The sequence below is a fragment of the Diplotaxodon limnothrissa genome, linkage group LG3 (genome assembly GCF_057381915.1).
Source record: "Diplotaxodon limnothrissa isolate DT_005_m linkage group LG3, D_limnothrissa_male_GT1.1, whole genome shotgun sequence".
Classification (NCBI taxonomy): Eukaryota; Metazoa; Chordata; class Actinopteri; order Cichliformes; family Cichlidae; genus Diplotaxodon; species Diplotaxodon limnothrissa.
Window position 1 is genome coordinate 38,993,635 of NC_140598.1, and position 17,240 is coordinate 39,010,874.

The 17,240-nt window shown below is 38.1% G+C and overlaps 1 pseudogene; it reads right to left on the reverse strand.

The window, feature by feature from the left end:
- Positions 1 to 10,818: 10,818 nt before the first annotated feature.
- LOC146635808 (uncharacterized) lies at positions 10,819 to 11,668 on the reverse strand (annotated as a pseudogene).
- Positions 11,669 to 17,240: the final 5,572 nt, after the last annotated feature.

A 17,240-nucleotide genomic window follows, 5' to 3' on the forward strand; every position in this document is an offset into this window, starting at 1 on the left:
GCTCCCCCGCTGACCCCAGTAGGCACCCCCATACTCCGCGACCCACCAGGGAAAGGGGGCCCAGGCCCATCCGGACCGGGGCCCAGTACAGCAGCGCCGCCCGGCCCCACAGAGCCACCCGACCCAACCTCAGAGAAAATTGCACCCACCCCATCATCCACTCATCTTCCAGACTACACAAGACAATAGACGCCCAGCATGAGATCTTCCTCCACCTCTCCTGTATCTTCCCCTCCTGCAGAGTGAGTTCCTGAAGAGAGGAGAGCTCCTGCAAGATGTAACAACCTCCCCCACCAGTTGAAGAGCCCCCCAGGTGGCACCCTGCGCCAGGACTGGACCCCCATACACCCACCCGCCCACAACCCCGGCAACACACCAACCAGGACCCAAGCCCCTGAGGCCCAGCCAGGGCCCCAGCCCAGGTCAGAAACCCACGTCCGTCAGCACAGACCCTCCCCTAGCCCCGCTGCACGCAGCCACGAGGAAACCGTCACCTAAGAGCCAACAGAGCCCTTAATAGGCCATGACCAATACCCTGGGTTGAGCCCTCCAAGGAAGATGCTCCTGGTGAATCCCCCGACGCCCTAAGCCTGTCCCTACTCCCACACCAATCACAACATTAAATCATTTTAAGGTGGTGCATTTGTAAATACTTTGGCAGGTTAAAGGCTCAAAAAGTGGGCCTCTTCATGTGAATATTGCCTTTGTGTTTGCTGATCATATAAAGTCAGATGCACTAGTACACCAAACCAATTTTATATTATCAACAATAAGGTCTAATTAACTTTGTTTGTAGTTTTGTCACTAAAACACTTGGCTACTTGACCCTTTTCAGCTGATCAGTGCATTTGTGAAAAAATTGAGACAACACAGGAAAAAAAATCCTATTCCATTATGAAACAAACAAGAAGCAAGTATTATTGCTTTTGAGATATGCAAACAGCCCACATGCCAGTTGCATTTTACTTGTAACACAATCCAAACTACACTCCATACACAAATCTTTCATCTGACTGATAGCTGTCCAGCTGCGTACAGTAATTAAAGCCAAGTCTGAAACACTGGCCACAGCAGTGGTTTCTGTGATGGTATGCATTCAATATTCGTCTTTAGTTCAGTATTGCTCTTCATTTTAAGAATTTCTCTTCAAACTGCAAATTACAGAGTTGAGGCTCTTCACATTAGCTGCTATGAATACTTTTATTGAGGAAATTTTCTTTACCTTTTACTACAGTGAACTCTACACAATGTGATAGGTTGACATTATCAATTTATGTAGAAGGAAAAAATGTGTGTAAGTTATCAGGCTACTTCAGACATAGTGTACTGTATTTAATTAAAGTTGGTCTGTTTAATGGCAAAAGTTTGACAAAAATAATTACTTAAAGAGATGTTAAACTCGGTTGTTTTTACCTTTATTTGCATAAAGTTTGTCAAGTTTTTCTAACAAAATGCAACAGAGGTTGGAATTTTTATCTTCACTTACCATCAAAGTGAATTTGCCTACTGCGATTTACATGTAAATCCTTATTACATAGAGAAGATACTTTTAATGGTTTTGTAATATGCAAAGAAACTGTCCATTCACACACACACACCCCTGATGCACAAGTACAAATACACATAAAGAACAGGGACCAAAGCCCTGCAGTCCAGTTTGGAGAGCAGCAGTCAAAAGATAAAGAACACTACTGGAAAGGTGAGTGACTGTTTTTGTATTTGGTAGCACTTCATAAGTTTCTCACTAGATGTCGGTAACAACCCATCCAATCCACACATGAAAAAAAATGAACCTCCATTCTTCCACACAGTCTATAAATTCAGAAGTGAAATCCAGCTTTTTACATCCAAGCTTGCAGCTTGCCAAAATTAAACCTATTTTGTCAAAAGATGATCTAAAAACAGTAATTGATGCTTATACTCCGACTTGGCTGGATTACTGTAACTCGTACCTTGATATTAGCCAGTCGCCCTTTCCTCGTCTTAAGTTGGTGAAAAATGCTGCCACACAGCTTTTAACTGCTACACAGAGAAGGGAGCATATTACTGCCATTTCATCTATCCATTTCACTGGCTGCCTATTCAAATGTATTTGTTTTAAAAGCACAAGTAGCTATATGACCTAATGCACCTGTAAACCCCTTCTTGGTCTCTTAGATCAGCTGACCAGTTATAAATGGATGTGCTGAAGACTCATAAGAAGCTCCGGGGTGGGGGGGAATCAGGGTTTTGCATTTGCAGCTCCGAAATTGTGGAATGCACTGGCATTTCAAATTAGAAAAGCATCCTCAATTGACCCAACTTTTTGGTTTGGCTTTTAATCCAGTATAGAAACGTTAATTTTGGTTGGATTTTATTGCTTTTTGTTCTATATTGTTTATTGTTATTGTATTTTTATTTTTAACATTTTTGTTATGTTTAGTACTTTGGTCATGCTAGCTGTTCTTAAATTTCACTTGGCTTTGCTTTTGACCTCCAATCATGGAATGTATTATGGTATCCAAAGAGTTCAGTTATGGTCTGATCTGACCAGACTATAAATGCTGTTTCCTTTCCTTTTTCCTCACTAATGGAGTCTTGCCTGGTGACCATGCATATAGGCTATGGGGGCATGAAACACCAGCTGATTCCAGTTCTTTCTGTAGCTCTCCACAACTGCTCCTTGACTCTTGGACAATTCTGGTAATTCTTTCCACCCCTCCATCTAAAATGTTCTTTACACTTCTGGATTATGGTTCAGGAGTTCTCACATGAACCTTCAGTAGTTTAGAAATTCTTCATTAACCAATGCCATCAGTATGTTTTATAGAACCAGATGATATTAATTTTCTTTAAGTGTCATGATTTCTTCCTGATTACCGACAGATTTCAGCTGCCGTCATGACTTTCTACCTTCTTTTCTTCATGTGTTCAACAATTTTACCTGTATTATTTCACATGTTTACATATAAATGTATGGAAATCTATGGTTTGATTTCTTTGTGTATGTGGATTGAATCGGTTGCTACTAGTGATAATTTCATCTTAATAAATATCTTTAGAAAGATATTTATTTTCAAAATTGGTAATGTGTGTGTGTGTGTGTGTGTGTGTGTGTGTGTGTGTGTGTGTGTGTGTGTGTGTGTGTGTGTGTGTGTAATTGTGATTACTGTATTTTCAGCACTATAAGGCGCACTTAAAATCCTTTAATTTTCTTTAAAAATTGACAGTGCACATTATGTATGAATTCTGGTTGTGCTTATTGACCTCGAATCGATTTTATGTGGTACATGGCGCTCAGAAATCTGTCAAAAAATGTTTTAGTAAGACTTTGGTAAGCTACAAAGCCGCAGTACTTGATGGATAGACTGAGCATTACAGCTACTGAAGTCAGGAGCCTCGCGGAGTGATCTGGGTCTTATAACATGACAACATTAGTGAATCAATGGTACGGAAGTGGAGGAACCAAGAAGAATGGGTTGAGTAAAATTTGGCTTATCTGACTGTTTTGTTTCACTTAATGCGCTTTATAATCCGGTGCACCTTATGTGTGAAAACAGACCCTTTCATCGACAGTCCGGTGCGCTTTATGGTCCGAAAAATACAGTATATTAATATTATTGACAAGCTAACATCTCATTTTTTGATGTATGTCCCCTCTCTTTTGATTTTTCTCCTTCTCATATTTTATGTCTCCTTCTCTTCTTCCTCCTCTTTACTTTAAAGTTATGTCTGTCAACTCCTCATCCCAGTCTAACACCTCATCCGACTTTGATTCTTCACTAGTTTGTTTTTTTAATAGACCTAGTACTATTACCTTCACTGCTTTCTGTATTAGTGACATCATCATCATCCTTCCTGTCTGCATCGTGGTCATCTACCTGGGTCTACAAAGATGGCAAAAGCAGCGCTCTGCCTCCAGAGCAGAAACCACAAGCCACTCTGACATCTTCACCTACCACATGGTTGCTGTTGAGATGATCTGCATTTGTGGTGGCGCAGTCGTCTGTGGTGGAGTCTTCTGCAATATTTTCTTCATGATAGTTGCTGGAACGCTTCTTGTCAATTCCATCTCAATTGGGCAGATTTTTATTCATACGCTCACCTGTGTTGAGCGGTACCTGGCTGTTGTTCATCCAATCACCTACATGGGCCTCAAAAACAGGAATGGGGTCAAAATCAGAAATATTTTACTCGTATTCACTTGGCTGCTTTTACCTACAACAGTAGGTTTAAAATTTCTGCCTATTTCTTTAAACCTTCTCATAGAACTTTCCATCTTGGTTTTTGCTGCAGCTGCTGTCTCTTTCTGTAGCTTCTCTGTTCTTTGCACTCTGATTCGTCCAGGACCTGGAGATGGTAGCAAAGACAGAGAGCGAGCTGACAAGTCAAAGATAAGGGCATTTCACACCATTGTAGCCATAACGGCAACTTTGATGTTAAGGCTGAGTGGACATGTGCTTGTAATTTCAATTTACTTCTCCCCAGTGGTGAGCATGGGCATCCGGTGTACAGTGCTGATGTCAGGAATCTGGTTCTCTCTGCCAAGTAGCCTGGTGTTACCTCTGCTCTTTTTGCATAGAGCAGGCAAACTACTGTGTTGCAAGAGTAATGCAGGACCAGAATGAAAGTAGATTAGGAATGTTACAGCACTGAAAATTCCGCAGTCATTTTACAGTTTGACAGAAGATTATGTATATTTAAGCATTTCTTTCTTGCCCTTGCGAGTAGTTTATCCTTTAAGTTCGGGTACTCTAACAGAGGCCTGGGAGTTAAAGGCTTCTGTGCAGTATCATTGATAATACTAGGACTGCACTCTCCTGGAGAAAGATCTCGGATGTTGCTCCTAGGATCTGCTGGAGCCACTCATCTAGCTTGGGGGTCCCTGCACAGAGCACTCTGATTACTAAGGGGACCACTGTTACTTTCACCCTCTACATTTTCTCAAGTTCTTCTCTCAGCCCTTGGTGCATTTCCAGCTTTGCATGCTTCTCCTTGCTTTCATTCAGTATTGCTACATCTATTACTACGGCCGTCTTCCTCTGCTTGTCCTACAAGTACTATATCAGGTTGGTTGGCCTTCACCAGTTTGTCTGTCTGTATATGGAAGTCCAACCAGAACGGGTTACATGAAGAGGATGTGGGACCTTTGGATGTATAAATATATATATAATCAACCAAACCAACAACAACAAAAGAAGAACTGCACAAAACATGTGCTGACAGACATTTTGGATTTTTTCAGATTGTCATAACAGTAACCTGCCCTTGAGACTGTTATATTATCAAACATAGGCTAAAATGTCTATGAACCTGATACAAAATTTGCATCTCTCTGAATACCGAATAACAGTTGGTTATTGTGTACACTGGTTATATAACATGCAAACAGATGCGCGCACACACACACACACACACACACACACACACACACACACACACACACACATACCCAAGTTAATGTATAAACTCCTTGAATGGTACACTTGTTTATATCCAGACTCACACAGGTCAGAAGACCAGAAACAGAAGACCTAGTGAGTAAATTCTGAAGGTTTTGCATGGTAAATCATGTCATGTATCATTATGTAAACACAGTTTATTACAGTAACTTTGCAGTTCCTAATTAATTTCTAATTTATTTTTAATGGTTGTTGTATTGTATAAATACAACTTGAAAGAAAATACACAAGAAGTAGTGTAGATCAAGCCATGGCTTTTTATCATCATCCCTTACAAAACTGTTTTATGTCGTTATTATACATAAGATATTTGAAATTTGTGGAATACATTTTCTTTGAGCAGTTTATATTTAAATTAATTTATATTCAGATTACTTGTGCTTTGTATAGAAGAACATTGATTCCTCATGCTGTATAAGATTTTTCCTTGTAAATAATGTTTTCTGTTGTCTTGAAATGTTTGTGCAGTTTGTGCTGTATGAATAATATTTGCTGTATATCTTAATTATAGATATACAGCTTAAAAAATGACCTTACACTGAATTAAGAATTCCCAAAAAGTTGTATATGACTATATACCTTGTTGAATCATTCAGGATAAATAAATTGGGATCAAATGTTTAAGGAGGGTTGGTTTATCTGCTTTATTAAAATGAGAAATCTCTATGATCGAGATTGACTAGTGTCATCAAAACCCTCCAAGCTAAAAATTGGAGGTGCTTAAGTGCTAAAGGTCAAAGGAAAAGACAAAAAGAAAAAAGACAAATTTAATAGCATAGATATGTTACTGTACATGGCACATGTAATACAAAGAATAGCCTTAGAATCACCTCGGCAATCACTGAAGTGTCACATTGAAATTGAGAAGTTGATTTGATTAACTATCAAATCTAAATTTTCTATTAAAATGAACATCTGACAACCAGGAATAAACTGACAGTGTCAACAACTCATGCTGTACATTCAAATTAATTTATGGCAACACCTGCCTTAGGCATTAAGACTCAGAAGCTTCAGCCTTTGCTTGTGTGCATAACATAAAAATTTCAGCCAGATACAGAACAAAAAAAGTGGAAAGTGGAAATGAGCTGATATCAAAAGGTGACTGTTTTACTGTTTTATGCAGTTTTCCTCCTCTGTTTAGAAAAGGCACAGGTATTTCTAATCTGTGAGTCATGCATAGCACTGGTTAAAGAAATGTTTTATCAAATCCTGAACAGCATCATTACCAGAGATGGGCAGTAACGCGTTACTTGTAACGCGTTACTGTAATCTGATTACTTTTTTCGAGTAACGAGTAAAGTAAGGGATTACTATTGCAAAAACGGTAATTAGATTACCGTTACTTTCCCGTAGGAACGCTGCGTTACTGCGTTACTAAAACCGTGATTTTTTGCGAGAATGTCTCACGACAGTGACGTAAGCGAGTGCGCCGTTAGTGACAACAGCTGTGTGCAGATCAACAATGGATCACATATCGATTGTGGGAGAGAGTATGAGCATGCAGCGTTTAAAGCGTGGAAGCACTGGGAAACTCACAGAGACACTGCCGTATCCTTCCACTGACCGCTGCACACCTGCACCAGGGTAAACCTCCGCCTACCGCAGTCCTGCTTTACAGGTGAAAATAGAGCAACAGGACCGCTGAGTCTTTGACTTTATTTATGTTCTGCTGTGTTTTACTTGCATCTATTTGAAAGAGTGAGTGTAAACAAAAAACATATTTTATTTTATGTGCTGGAATGTGCAGAAAATAGGTTTAAATGTTAAACTCATTTATTCAACTCAGAGAATGTTGCATATAATTAAATTTTTGCTTGATGCATAAAGTTAAAAGATTAAAACTGATAAAACAAGTTAAAAAAAAAGGGACTTTTCCATTTGATTACATTTTGTATGATGGATTATGTAGAAAAAGTAGAATTGGGCTGAAAGATCTATCGCTTTATCACCTATTCAGGTTGTAAATCGTGTTTTTAAAAAGTAACTAAGTAACTAAGTAATTAATTACTTTTGAAAATAAGTAATCAGTAAAGTAACGGGATTACTTTTTGGGGGAAGTAATCAGTAATTAGTTACTGATTACTTTTTTCAAGTAACTTGACCAACACTGATCATTACTGTGTGATGCTAGAGTGCCCTCAAATTTACACCTGGCCCGGACCAATTAGAAAGCAGAAAACCAGCCAAACCAGGCAAAAGTTTGAGTTCTTATTTTAATGCCATTTAGAAATAGAGATGGCACGATACCACTTTTTTATGTCCGATACCGATATCATAAATTTGGATATCTGCCGATACCCATATGAATCCGATATAGTGTGTTTTTTAACCAATAAACTTTTTTTTAATATCTTGCTGCATTTTGTATAAGTTCATACTCAAGTTAAAAAAAAACAAAAAACACTAAAGCTATTCTATTATACCTGTATGTAAAAAATACACTGGACCCAAAATATTTCATAGTTCAGCAATACTGATCAATCTAATAAACTTAAACCTACACCATCCTCCCTATTCTGGTATTTTAAAGAGTAAGCAACCTAACTAATAGGGTTCTAAAACTCCCAGCAAAAAAATAAAAAATAAAATAAGGAACCACCCACCCTCCACCTCATGATGCTTAATCGACGTAATCAACTTTAATTTGATGCAGTGTGAAAAAAAATGCACAGAAATCAATTATTTTTCAAGAATAATTAAATAGATTCAACATCTTTCTTCAACAGAATTGCAGACTGCACAGATGGTACCTTTAAGACAGGTGAGAAAAATGCTGTAAACAAAGAATGTTTTAATGGAAGTGTTAATTTTGTTTTTTCATCGATCACACAGTTTTTGAAGGAATTCGACTGGTAGGTTGTTCCAAACATCTTGGAGAACTAACCACAGATCTTCTGTGGATGTAGGCTTCCTCACATCCTTCTGTCTCTTCATGCAATCCCAGAAACACTCAATGATATTGAGATCATATATATTAGACTTAATAGTTACTATATACAGTAATGGACTTCTATACATTTTGCATCAGATTAAAACTTTGGGTGTAAGAGTCAGATAATTATCTATTGAAAGCTTGACATTTTAAATGAGAATAAGAAAGAAAAGTATGTCTTTGTGCCCCCTTTTCCCTGTTAATGCCCTATCGGCCCCCTGCATAACTTTGCTAGACCCGCCCCTGCACAGTTACCAGCCGTCAGCTACATAGAAAAGGATCCTGGTGTAGAAAGTAATATTAAATAAATTCTAACAACAGCTTATCAAGCTTAAACCTGCTGCTGTTATTCAGCCGCTGGTTTCCTCTTTGGGGTGCGAAGTGGGCCAAAAACAAACAAGAGAGACGGACTCGCGACAGAAAAGCCGATCAGCTGATCATTGATCAGTTTCACGATTGAAGTAGCAGCAGGAGAGGGAGGGAGAGAGAGGCAGTCGCTCCATATATAGGTTGTTAAGCTTAACGTGGGAATGCTTTACAAACATTCAGAGATGAACTTACACACTTGCTTTGTCTGTGAAGGTTCTCAGTCATCCAGGTCATCGTAGGAGCTTTCTTTGCAAGCTCCTTTGATTACACACTTGCTTTACTTCTCTCTGGGATAACTTTCTTGGAGATGAAATGCCGGTTTGGTACCGAGGCTCCAAATGCTCAACCAGACTGCCCACAGGTCTGGCATGCCACAGCTGCTCTATCACATGATGCATACTGCTCCAACGTGCTACGGTTATGAGCCAAGTTACGCCATGTCGCAAGTTTTGTGAGGTGCTTGTTTGATACTTAATGGATCGGATTACATTTTTTATTTCTCTCAGATATCTGATCCAGTAATTTAGGTCAGTATTGGACCGATACCGATACTTAATATCAGACCGGTCCATCTCTATTTAGAAATAATAATAAGATGCCCTAACTTTGTTACCTTAGCTATGATTTACTTAGTTTTTTCTGAGGCAACTAGTTTGCACAATTTTTGCTTAGGTTTGGGGAACTAATTTGATTTTACAGTGTGTCCTCTGGCCCAGCTAAATGATAGAGAAGCAAATTAAACCTTGTGAAGTAATGTAAATGAATATATTTAACACATGTTTGGTAGTGTTCATATTATTATGCCAATGATATCACACAATTTAAGAGGAAATAACATATTTTATTAATGCAGTTTAAATAATTAGTATTATATCTATTTTGGCCTAACTGGCAACAACTTTGGCAGATATGATACAGGTGATAGTAATGATTGCAATGCAGATCATTACAAAGATAAGAAAACAAAACAAGAAATTAATTTGATAAAAATTACAAGATAAACCAAGAAAAACAAACATCTCATATCTTTCACAGCTAAATATGAAACTTACATACGACATGGAAGTGTGACCAGCAGGAGGCACTATTTAAACAGGAGACACACCGTAGACATGCAGTCAGTTTACAAGGTTTAATGTTTTTGTAAGAAAGACATTTCTATATACGTAAAAAGCAGCACCAGATAAGACAAGATACAAGAACAACTTCCTTATTAAACTGTAAAATAAATTGTGCTTCACTATATTAAGACAGGATAATTGCTTTTTTTAAAAAATATAAACACTATTTGTCACACATCAAATGCCCAGTGATCTAAACTTCAACTTGAAGGGAAAACAATACTTAACAAAAAACAACTAATTACTTGCACCTGTGCTTATAAAGGGAAAAACAACCAAGCCCTGCCTACAAGGGGCGATTTCCAGACTAAGGTCTCACCTGTCATATTTGCATGCTGACCATGTTATTTAGCTCAAAACGCAGCTAGGTCTGAGAACAGCAGCTCTTCATATATGTATGCAAATCACCGCTGCTGGGTTTTTATCTGTGCAAGAAAGAGCATGTCACTCTAATTTTTGCTTCCCTTCGATTTCAGCCAGTTTGTTTACGATTCAATTTTAAAACCTGCTATTTATCTTTAAGTCTCCTAAAGGCTGTGCCCCATTTTATCTATTTTATTTTTATCTGAGTTGCTGCACCCTTATGTCCTGCCTCATTCCCACAGGTCAGCAGATGCTTTTGCTCGTTCCAGTGACACAACGTCAACTCGGAGGTGACAGTTCTTTTGTAGTTGCAGCTCCGAAATTGTGGACTGATTTTCCACCACACATCAGGCAGGCTCCTTCACACACTGTTTCTAAATTTGTTTGAAAACACAATTTTACTTCCTGACAGTCGACCCAGTTACTTTTATTTACTTGTTTAACTTGTACAGCTATTTTGTGTTTCCATATCTTTTACCTTCCAGGATGTCTTTTTCTTTTTATTTGGTGTTATTGTAAAGCATTTTGGTCAGCCCTGTTGTTGTTGTTTTTTTTTTTGCATTTCTGCAAAATAGAAAAAAAAAACACTTTACTTAAAAGACCCTGAACCTCTTTGTATGATTTTCTTGCACCACAGCAGCTTCCCTGCCCTATGTAGAAACAGCAAGGGTAACACCAGACTGCTGGGAAGACTAAACCAGACTTCACATGTTATTAGCACACAAACATCACTTCTACCTGATGCATTCAGAAAAGCTCAAAAAATACTCCAACTAAACCTTAACACCAGCACTGCCAGTATGATTAGAATAGTGTAAAATGCCCTTAGCTTTGATTTGTCAACTCTTTCCCTGTTCCTTTCCCGTTCTCCTGGGCCTCGATGGGTCAATACGCGCAAAACAGAAAGGCTGCAGAAAGTGGTGATGATTAAAGACACTACCAACAGGAAAAAGTCCACAACAGTGGAAGCAAAATTTGTGATCATGGAAACAATTGCCACAAAGGAAAGTATCCAGACAGAAAATGGTGACATTTCTTATTCTGACCCCTCTCTCATTTCTCAGACTTAGGTAAGTGGTGGGATGAACAACAGCCAGGTAGCGCGCCACACAGGTGAGGATGTCAAAGAAAATCTGTCCATACCAAGTGAAATAAAGACAGAGTGCCCCTGCTGCTATTATGCTTAGATTAACCCAGTAGATACCAAAACAGTCAAGGAAACACGCAAGGACACCAATCAGTTTTATGATCACTGCATGGTAGGTGAAGCTGTCACAGTGTGTCATTGTTGTTGCTGCTGAGGAGGTGGAGTGCCTTTGAGACCACTGTTGGAAACCATGGTAGAGGACAAGGATGCAGAGAGGAAGGAGGAGGATAATGTTGGTTAAGCTAAATGAGACAAAGACATAGGAGCTTGGTGTGATGAAGAGGCATTTCATGTTAGAATACAACTGAGGATTGATAGAGGAAAGGTTTGGATGATCAAATGAGCCATTGGATGCCATATCTGCAAAAGAAAAAAAATCAAATAGTTGAATTTTTATCACAAAAGGGGTTTTGCAGCTGATGTCTGCTTTTGAAAGGATAAAATGAGAAGATTACAATAAATCAAAAGTAAATATAGTTGCATTGAAATGCATACAGTACTGTGCAAACGTTTAGGCAGGTGTGGAAAAAAATGCAGTAAACAAAGAGTGCTTTCAGAAACATAAATTATTGTTTATTGGCCCCAAATGTATTCTGCAATAGGACAATGATCACAAACATACAGCCAAAGTCACTAAGAACTGTCTTTAGCCTAAAGTAGAACCAGACGTACTTGTAGTGATGGTATGGGCTCCACAGAGCCCTGATCTCAATATCATTGAGTGTTTCTGGGATTGCATGAAGAGACAGAAGGATGTGAGGAAGCCTACATCCACAGAAGATCTGTGGTTAGTTCTCCAAGATGTTTGGAACAACCTACCAGTCGAATTCCTTCAAAAACTGTGTGATCGATGAAAAAACAAAATTAACACTTCCATTAAAACATTCTTTGTTTACAGCATTTTTCTCACCTGTCTTAAAGTTTTCCACATTACTGTATATATATTTTTACCTGCATAAGTAGGTTGTTTAAAACAAAACATAATCTCAAGAAATATGACCCCTCATCTTTCAGATTTTTTGAGATTAGTTTATATATATATATATGTATTAGGGGTACAACGATACTCGTATCGATATTGAACCGTTCGATACAGTGCTTTCGGTTCGGTACGCATATGTATCGAACAATACAAAATTTTTAATTTATTTTATCAACTTTCCTTCTGACGATGCTGTCTGTATTGAGCGCTCAGTGGATCTGCGCTCGACAGTGCAGCCTAGGCAGAGTAGTCGGACGCGGATTCACTGAGCGCAGGGCAAGCTAGCGAGACAGAAGTTAAGCTCTCCTTGCAACATGGCAAATTGAACCTCCCCCACCCTCATTCAGATCTGGCGTTTGGAACTATTTTGGTTTTCATGTGACGTATGACCCTGAAGGTAAGCGCGTCATGGACTAAAGTAAAACAGTATGTTGGATGTGCCACTCAATGCTCAATTACATGGGTGGGAGGTAGTGTGTTAGCGCAGTTAGCTCGTTAACCTGTTGGCCGTCCAGCCCCATCCACGGGGCGATCCGCGGTAGCTCGTTAACGGAGATTTGCCGTGTTGTGGCGTTAACGTCATTTCAACAAGATTTACGCTGACAGCACTAGTGGGAACACAACGAATATGACTGCACATTTACTCTGACATCATCCTAGTGCAAAGACAAAAACAACAAGCACGCATGCTACAAACTTTACCCGAGTCATTTAGACAGCCGTTAGCACATGATTCTCCTTATGGGGACCTGATATGTTTAATATGCTGCTGAGAATATAGCCCCGAAGAAGCAGATAGTATAGCTTTTATTTTGGAAAGAGCCATTTCTCTGTAATAAACTCTCTTTTCCAAAGATGAGTGATTCCTCAATCAGATACAGGGCTCGCAAAATCGCCTGCCCAACGTCCCGGGGCTAGCGATTTTTCCAGTCGGGCTACCAAAATCTATCTCTGCCCTGCCCGTCGGCCTATCATAGGAAGGAAAAATATATGTCAATGCTTTTGCATTCTTTCGGAAATGTAGCTGGGTAATTATGTCATTGGCATCGGTGAGCCACTGTCAATATGTGACATATTGAAATCGCGTTTGAATTTGCGCTTGTTTTTTGCTTTCACTTTGCAATCGCGCTAACTGTGTATAGAGAGCGACAGCACTGATTGGTGAGTGATGATAATTTGCGCACCAATTCCTCTGACATCGTCTTATCAATCATTAGCTTACTATGCAAACATGACAAGTGAAATCTCCCGGAGCAAGCTGGGCCAGCAGGGAAATTAATAATTAATAATATAATCTACAGCATTGATATTACATTCAGATGTTTAAACAGTGTGTGTCTTTCAGAAAGACTAAGTTGCAGGCTGACAGGAAATTGCAGGTTTGCAGAGTGTGCCTTTTGCAGTGAAACTAAAAGCAGAGTGTAAGTGCAGGTTATTCTGAGGAGCTGTTTGGATGATACTATTTGAGTAACCAGGTTGTTCATTATTATCTTTTATACTTTTCTATTCTTTTATTAAGCTTTTAGTAGAGGTTCTTGATTAGGACATTTATTCAATATATTACATATATAGGTTTGGTAAACTGCTGACACATTTGACAGTGGCTTCTGTTTGACTGCGAGCATTAGTAGGTGAGAGGTGACATAGAGTGCCAAGTGAGGTCGTGACATATCATGTTTGCTTGTAATTGTGGGCGTGCAGAAGTGCTAGCGCACTGCAAAACATGGTCTGCGGTTTTGGAGAAGCGGTAGTCAAAAGGTTGACAGGAAACATCTGCCATGAAGACAGAGATAATGTTCTTTTTTAAAACTTGTTAAAAGTCATTGTGGTTTTGATTTGATGTATGTATGAAATGTATCTGACGTTGAAGGGGCGTCATTAAATTCAAGCCCTGATGGTATAAAATATCTGCTTATGCTTTGATTAGTCGGAGATCAGCGCTGTCTGCGAACACCGCTGGTCCCCCCACGCGTGTATTTCATTAAAATCAATTGTTTGACCAAGCTCTTCTGGACCACCCATACGGAAAAGAAATAGTAAAAACTTATATGAGTAAATCATATAAGGCTTACATGATTTACTCATGAAAGTGGCCACTTTTGCATTACTTTCATACATTGTTTTAGTAAGTATCCAAAACATACAAGTTTCATTATATAATTTTTCAAGGGATCTTATATCTGTTTTCACTCTTATATGCTTTTCATACAAGTTTCACACAAGACAGATACAAACTTTATAAGATTTATATATATCTTTTCCATATGGGCATGGTTGTTTGTACTTTTTAGGAATATATATATATAAACATGTAGGTACTTTAAACCACAATGTGGTGCAAATGTCTTTTTCTCAGACTTTACAGATCTTTTACAGAGACAGTGACATCATTACCATTTTTTGGTACTGACCATTACAAAAATAAGTTTTCATATGTAAAATCTCGTAATGCTCCCTTCTATAATGTTGTCTTTCTAAAACATTATGTTTTAAACATTTTAGTTGTCATCAGTTATTTGAGAGGATTCTGATTGAAATAAGTATTAAAACAAACCTTATTCTCAATGATTTCTGAGCTTCTTTCATCTGTCTGCGCTCTGTGGATCGTACTAGACTCATACTGCAGCCTCACTTCACTTTTGTCAGTCTCACTTTATTCAAATTTATTGTATTTACATAACTAAACATCAAGCACGTGATAACAAAATGCACTAAGCTCAGATTTTATTTTTGTGTATGTGTTCACCTTTTTGAGAGCAGTATGATCAAATTTCTAAATTTAACACCACATTTTTTAGTGTCCCTATAAATGCATATGGAGTTTATTTATTTGTTCATTTGGATGCACAGTGAAAGTAATCAAATCGTGTACAGCCAAAGCTGTATATTCAAATCAAACAAAGTCCCTAACACTGGGCTCTCTGGGTGTATCTCTGTGCGTGGCTGTGTTAAACTCAAGAATCCAAATTGATTGTGCTTTACATTTATACCACAATAATCAATTTCTTTCTAATCGGTGGAGTAAATGCAATGGCAGTTGTCTGAAAGAACACATAATTCTCAAAAGAAAGAAAAAATTTTCATTTTATAAACTGATATGAAGAATAGCAATGACATCAATTTTTTCAGATCCGCAACCCTGGCCAACCATCAAGGCTCAATATTAGGGTTTGGCTTGGAGTAGAGTTTGGATAATGTTATTTTCAATAAAAACACATTAAAAAACTTAAATAATCTACATTTTTGATAGCGGTTCTTATTTTAAAAAGGTTCCACCAACCTTCACAGGCAATTTCTTGTTGAACTTCCTCTGCGGACTCTTGTGGATATTTACTTCAAGTAAACTGCACTGGCTCTATAATGTGGTCCCATTTTATCCCTGTCGCTGTCTCTCTACATGTTTTATTTGCATAAAGACAAATGTTTATGTACTGACATAGAGATTAGTAATTGATTATATAACAAGTATAACTTAACATGGAGGCTTTCACAAACACTTATGACCACTGCACATCAAACAGACCACAAAATAATTGTGATGAAGTGTTCATAATATACATAATACGTTCTTTTATTTGCTTCTGTATACTCTATCAGCGTAGCACTAAAAGCACTTACACAGATTTATTTCTTAGTACACTGGATCAAAACATTTCATGTTTTATCAGTGCTGCATTTGAATAATTAACCTCCTAGGACCTGGCGTCCACATATGTGGACATCACATTTTGGGTTGTTTAGACCAAAATACTCAATTTTGCTCTACAAGGGCCTGATATCCACTTATAAGGACATTATACTGCTACTGTTCTATCAAAATATTAGACGAATATCCTCATATGTGGCTCTCATTTTTCTCAGAAACAAAAATCAGGTTTAAAAAATCTGGTAATTCTTTGTTTTTTACATTCATTGGGTCCCAATATGCCCAAATATCAAAGAGAAATTAAAAATGCATGCCATGGAAGAGTTTGGGTCTTAGGGGTAATAATTACTAATTACTATTACTATTACTAATAATAGTGTAAAATGCCCTTAGCTTTGATTTATCTAAAGGTTTTTGACATACTACTTAACAATACATCAAGTTACCTATAGTTCATCATTCTATTGAAATTATGTACATACAAGTTTTGTTTTGTTTTTTATTCAAATCATTTATTACCTGTGTGGCCTCAGAAAATTTGTGTGTGCCATTAGGCATTTATTGGAAAAGCCTTATTTTTCACAGTAAGTAAGACATAACACCTGCTAAATGTCAAATCAAGGATTGTAATGTTTGTTTCAGATCTTACAGAACTGCAAAAACAGAAAAACTGTTCTTTCATTGCAGAACAATTTGAGTTACTTATTGCTGCTGAGGAGTTAGAGCAGTTTTTCAACAATTCTTCAAGGCCATAGTTTAGGACAGTCTCTCCCAACCTTTAGGAGCCACAGCACATATTTTACATTATTGCCGAGTGATTAGAAAAATCACATGGCACACCACCAAACAAAACTGTCACAAAAAGCATATTGATAATTTTCCCCTGCGTACCAGGTATAGCAGAATTGGCCCAGTTTGTCCACAGTATACCTTTTTCGCTTTCTTCCTAGCACTACTCGTGCTAGGGCCTTCATCTGGGTCGGAATTTTCTCCAGGACCCAGGTTAGATTGACTACTTTTTCTTTTCTAATATTTATCTATTGCTATGTAGCTGCATCGCCTCACAGCATCACTATTATGTAATTTCTTCTCCATCATCTTCTGTTTTACTGCCAGTTAGCAACCCATTTAATTAGAGGTACTCCACTGGGTAAGGATCTGTTTATTTCGCCTATGCTGTCTATGACTTCATTAAAATTAGTCTCTACTACCCTGCAATTTGAAGTTGCATATCCA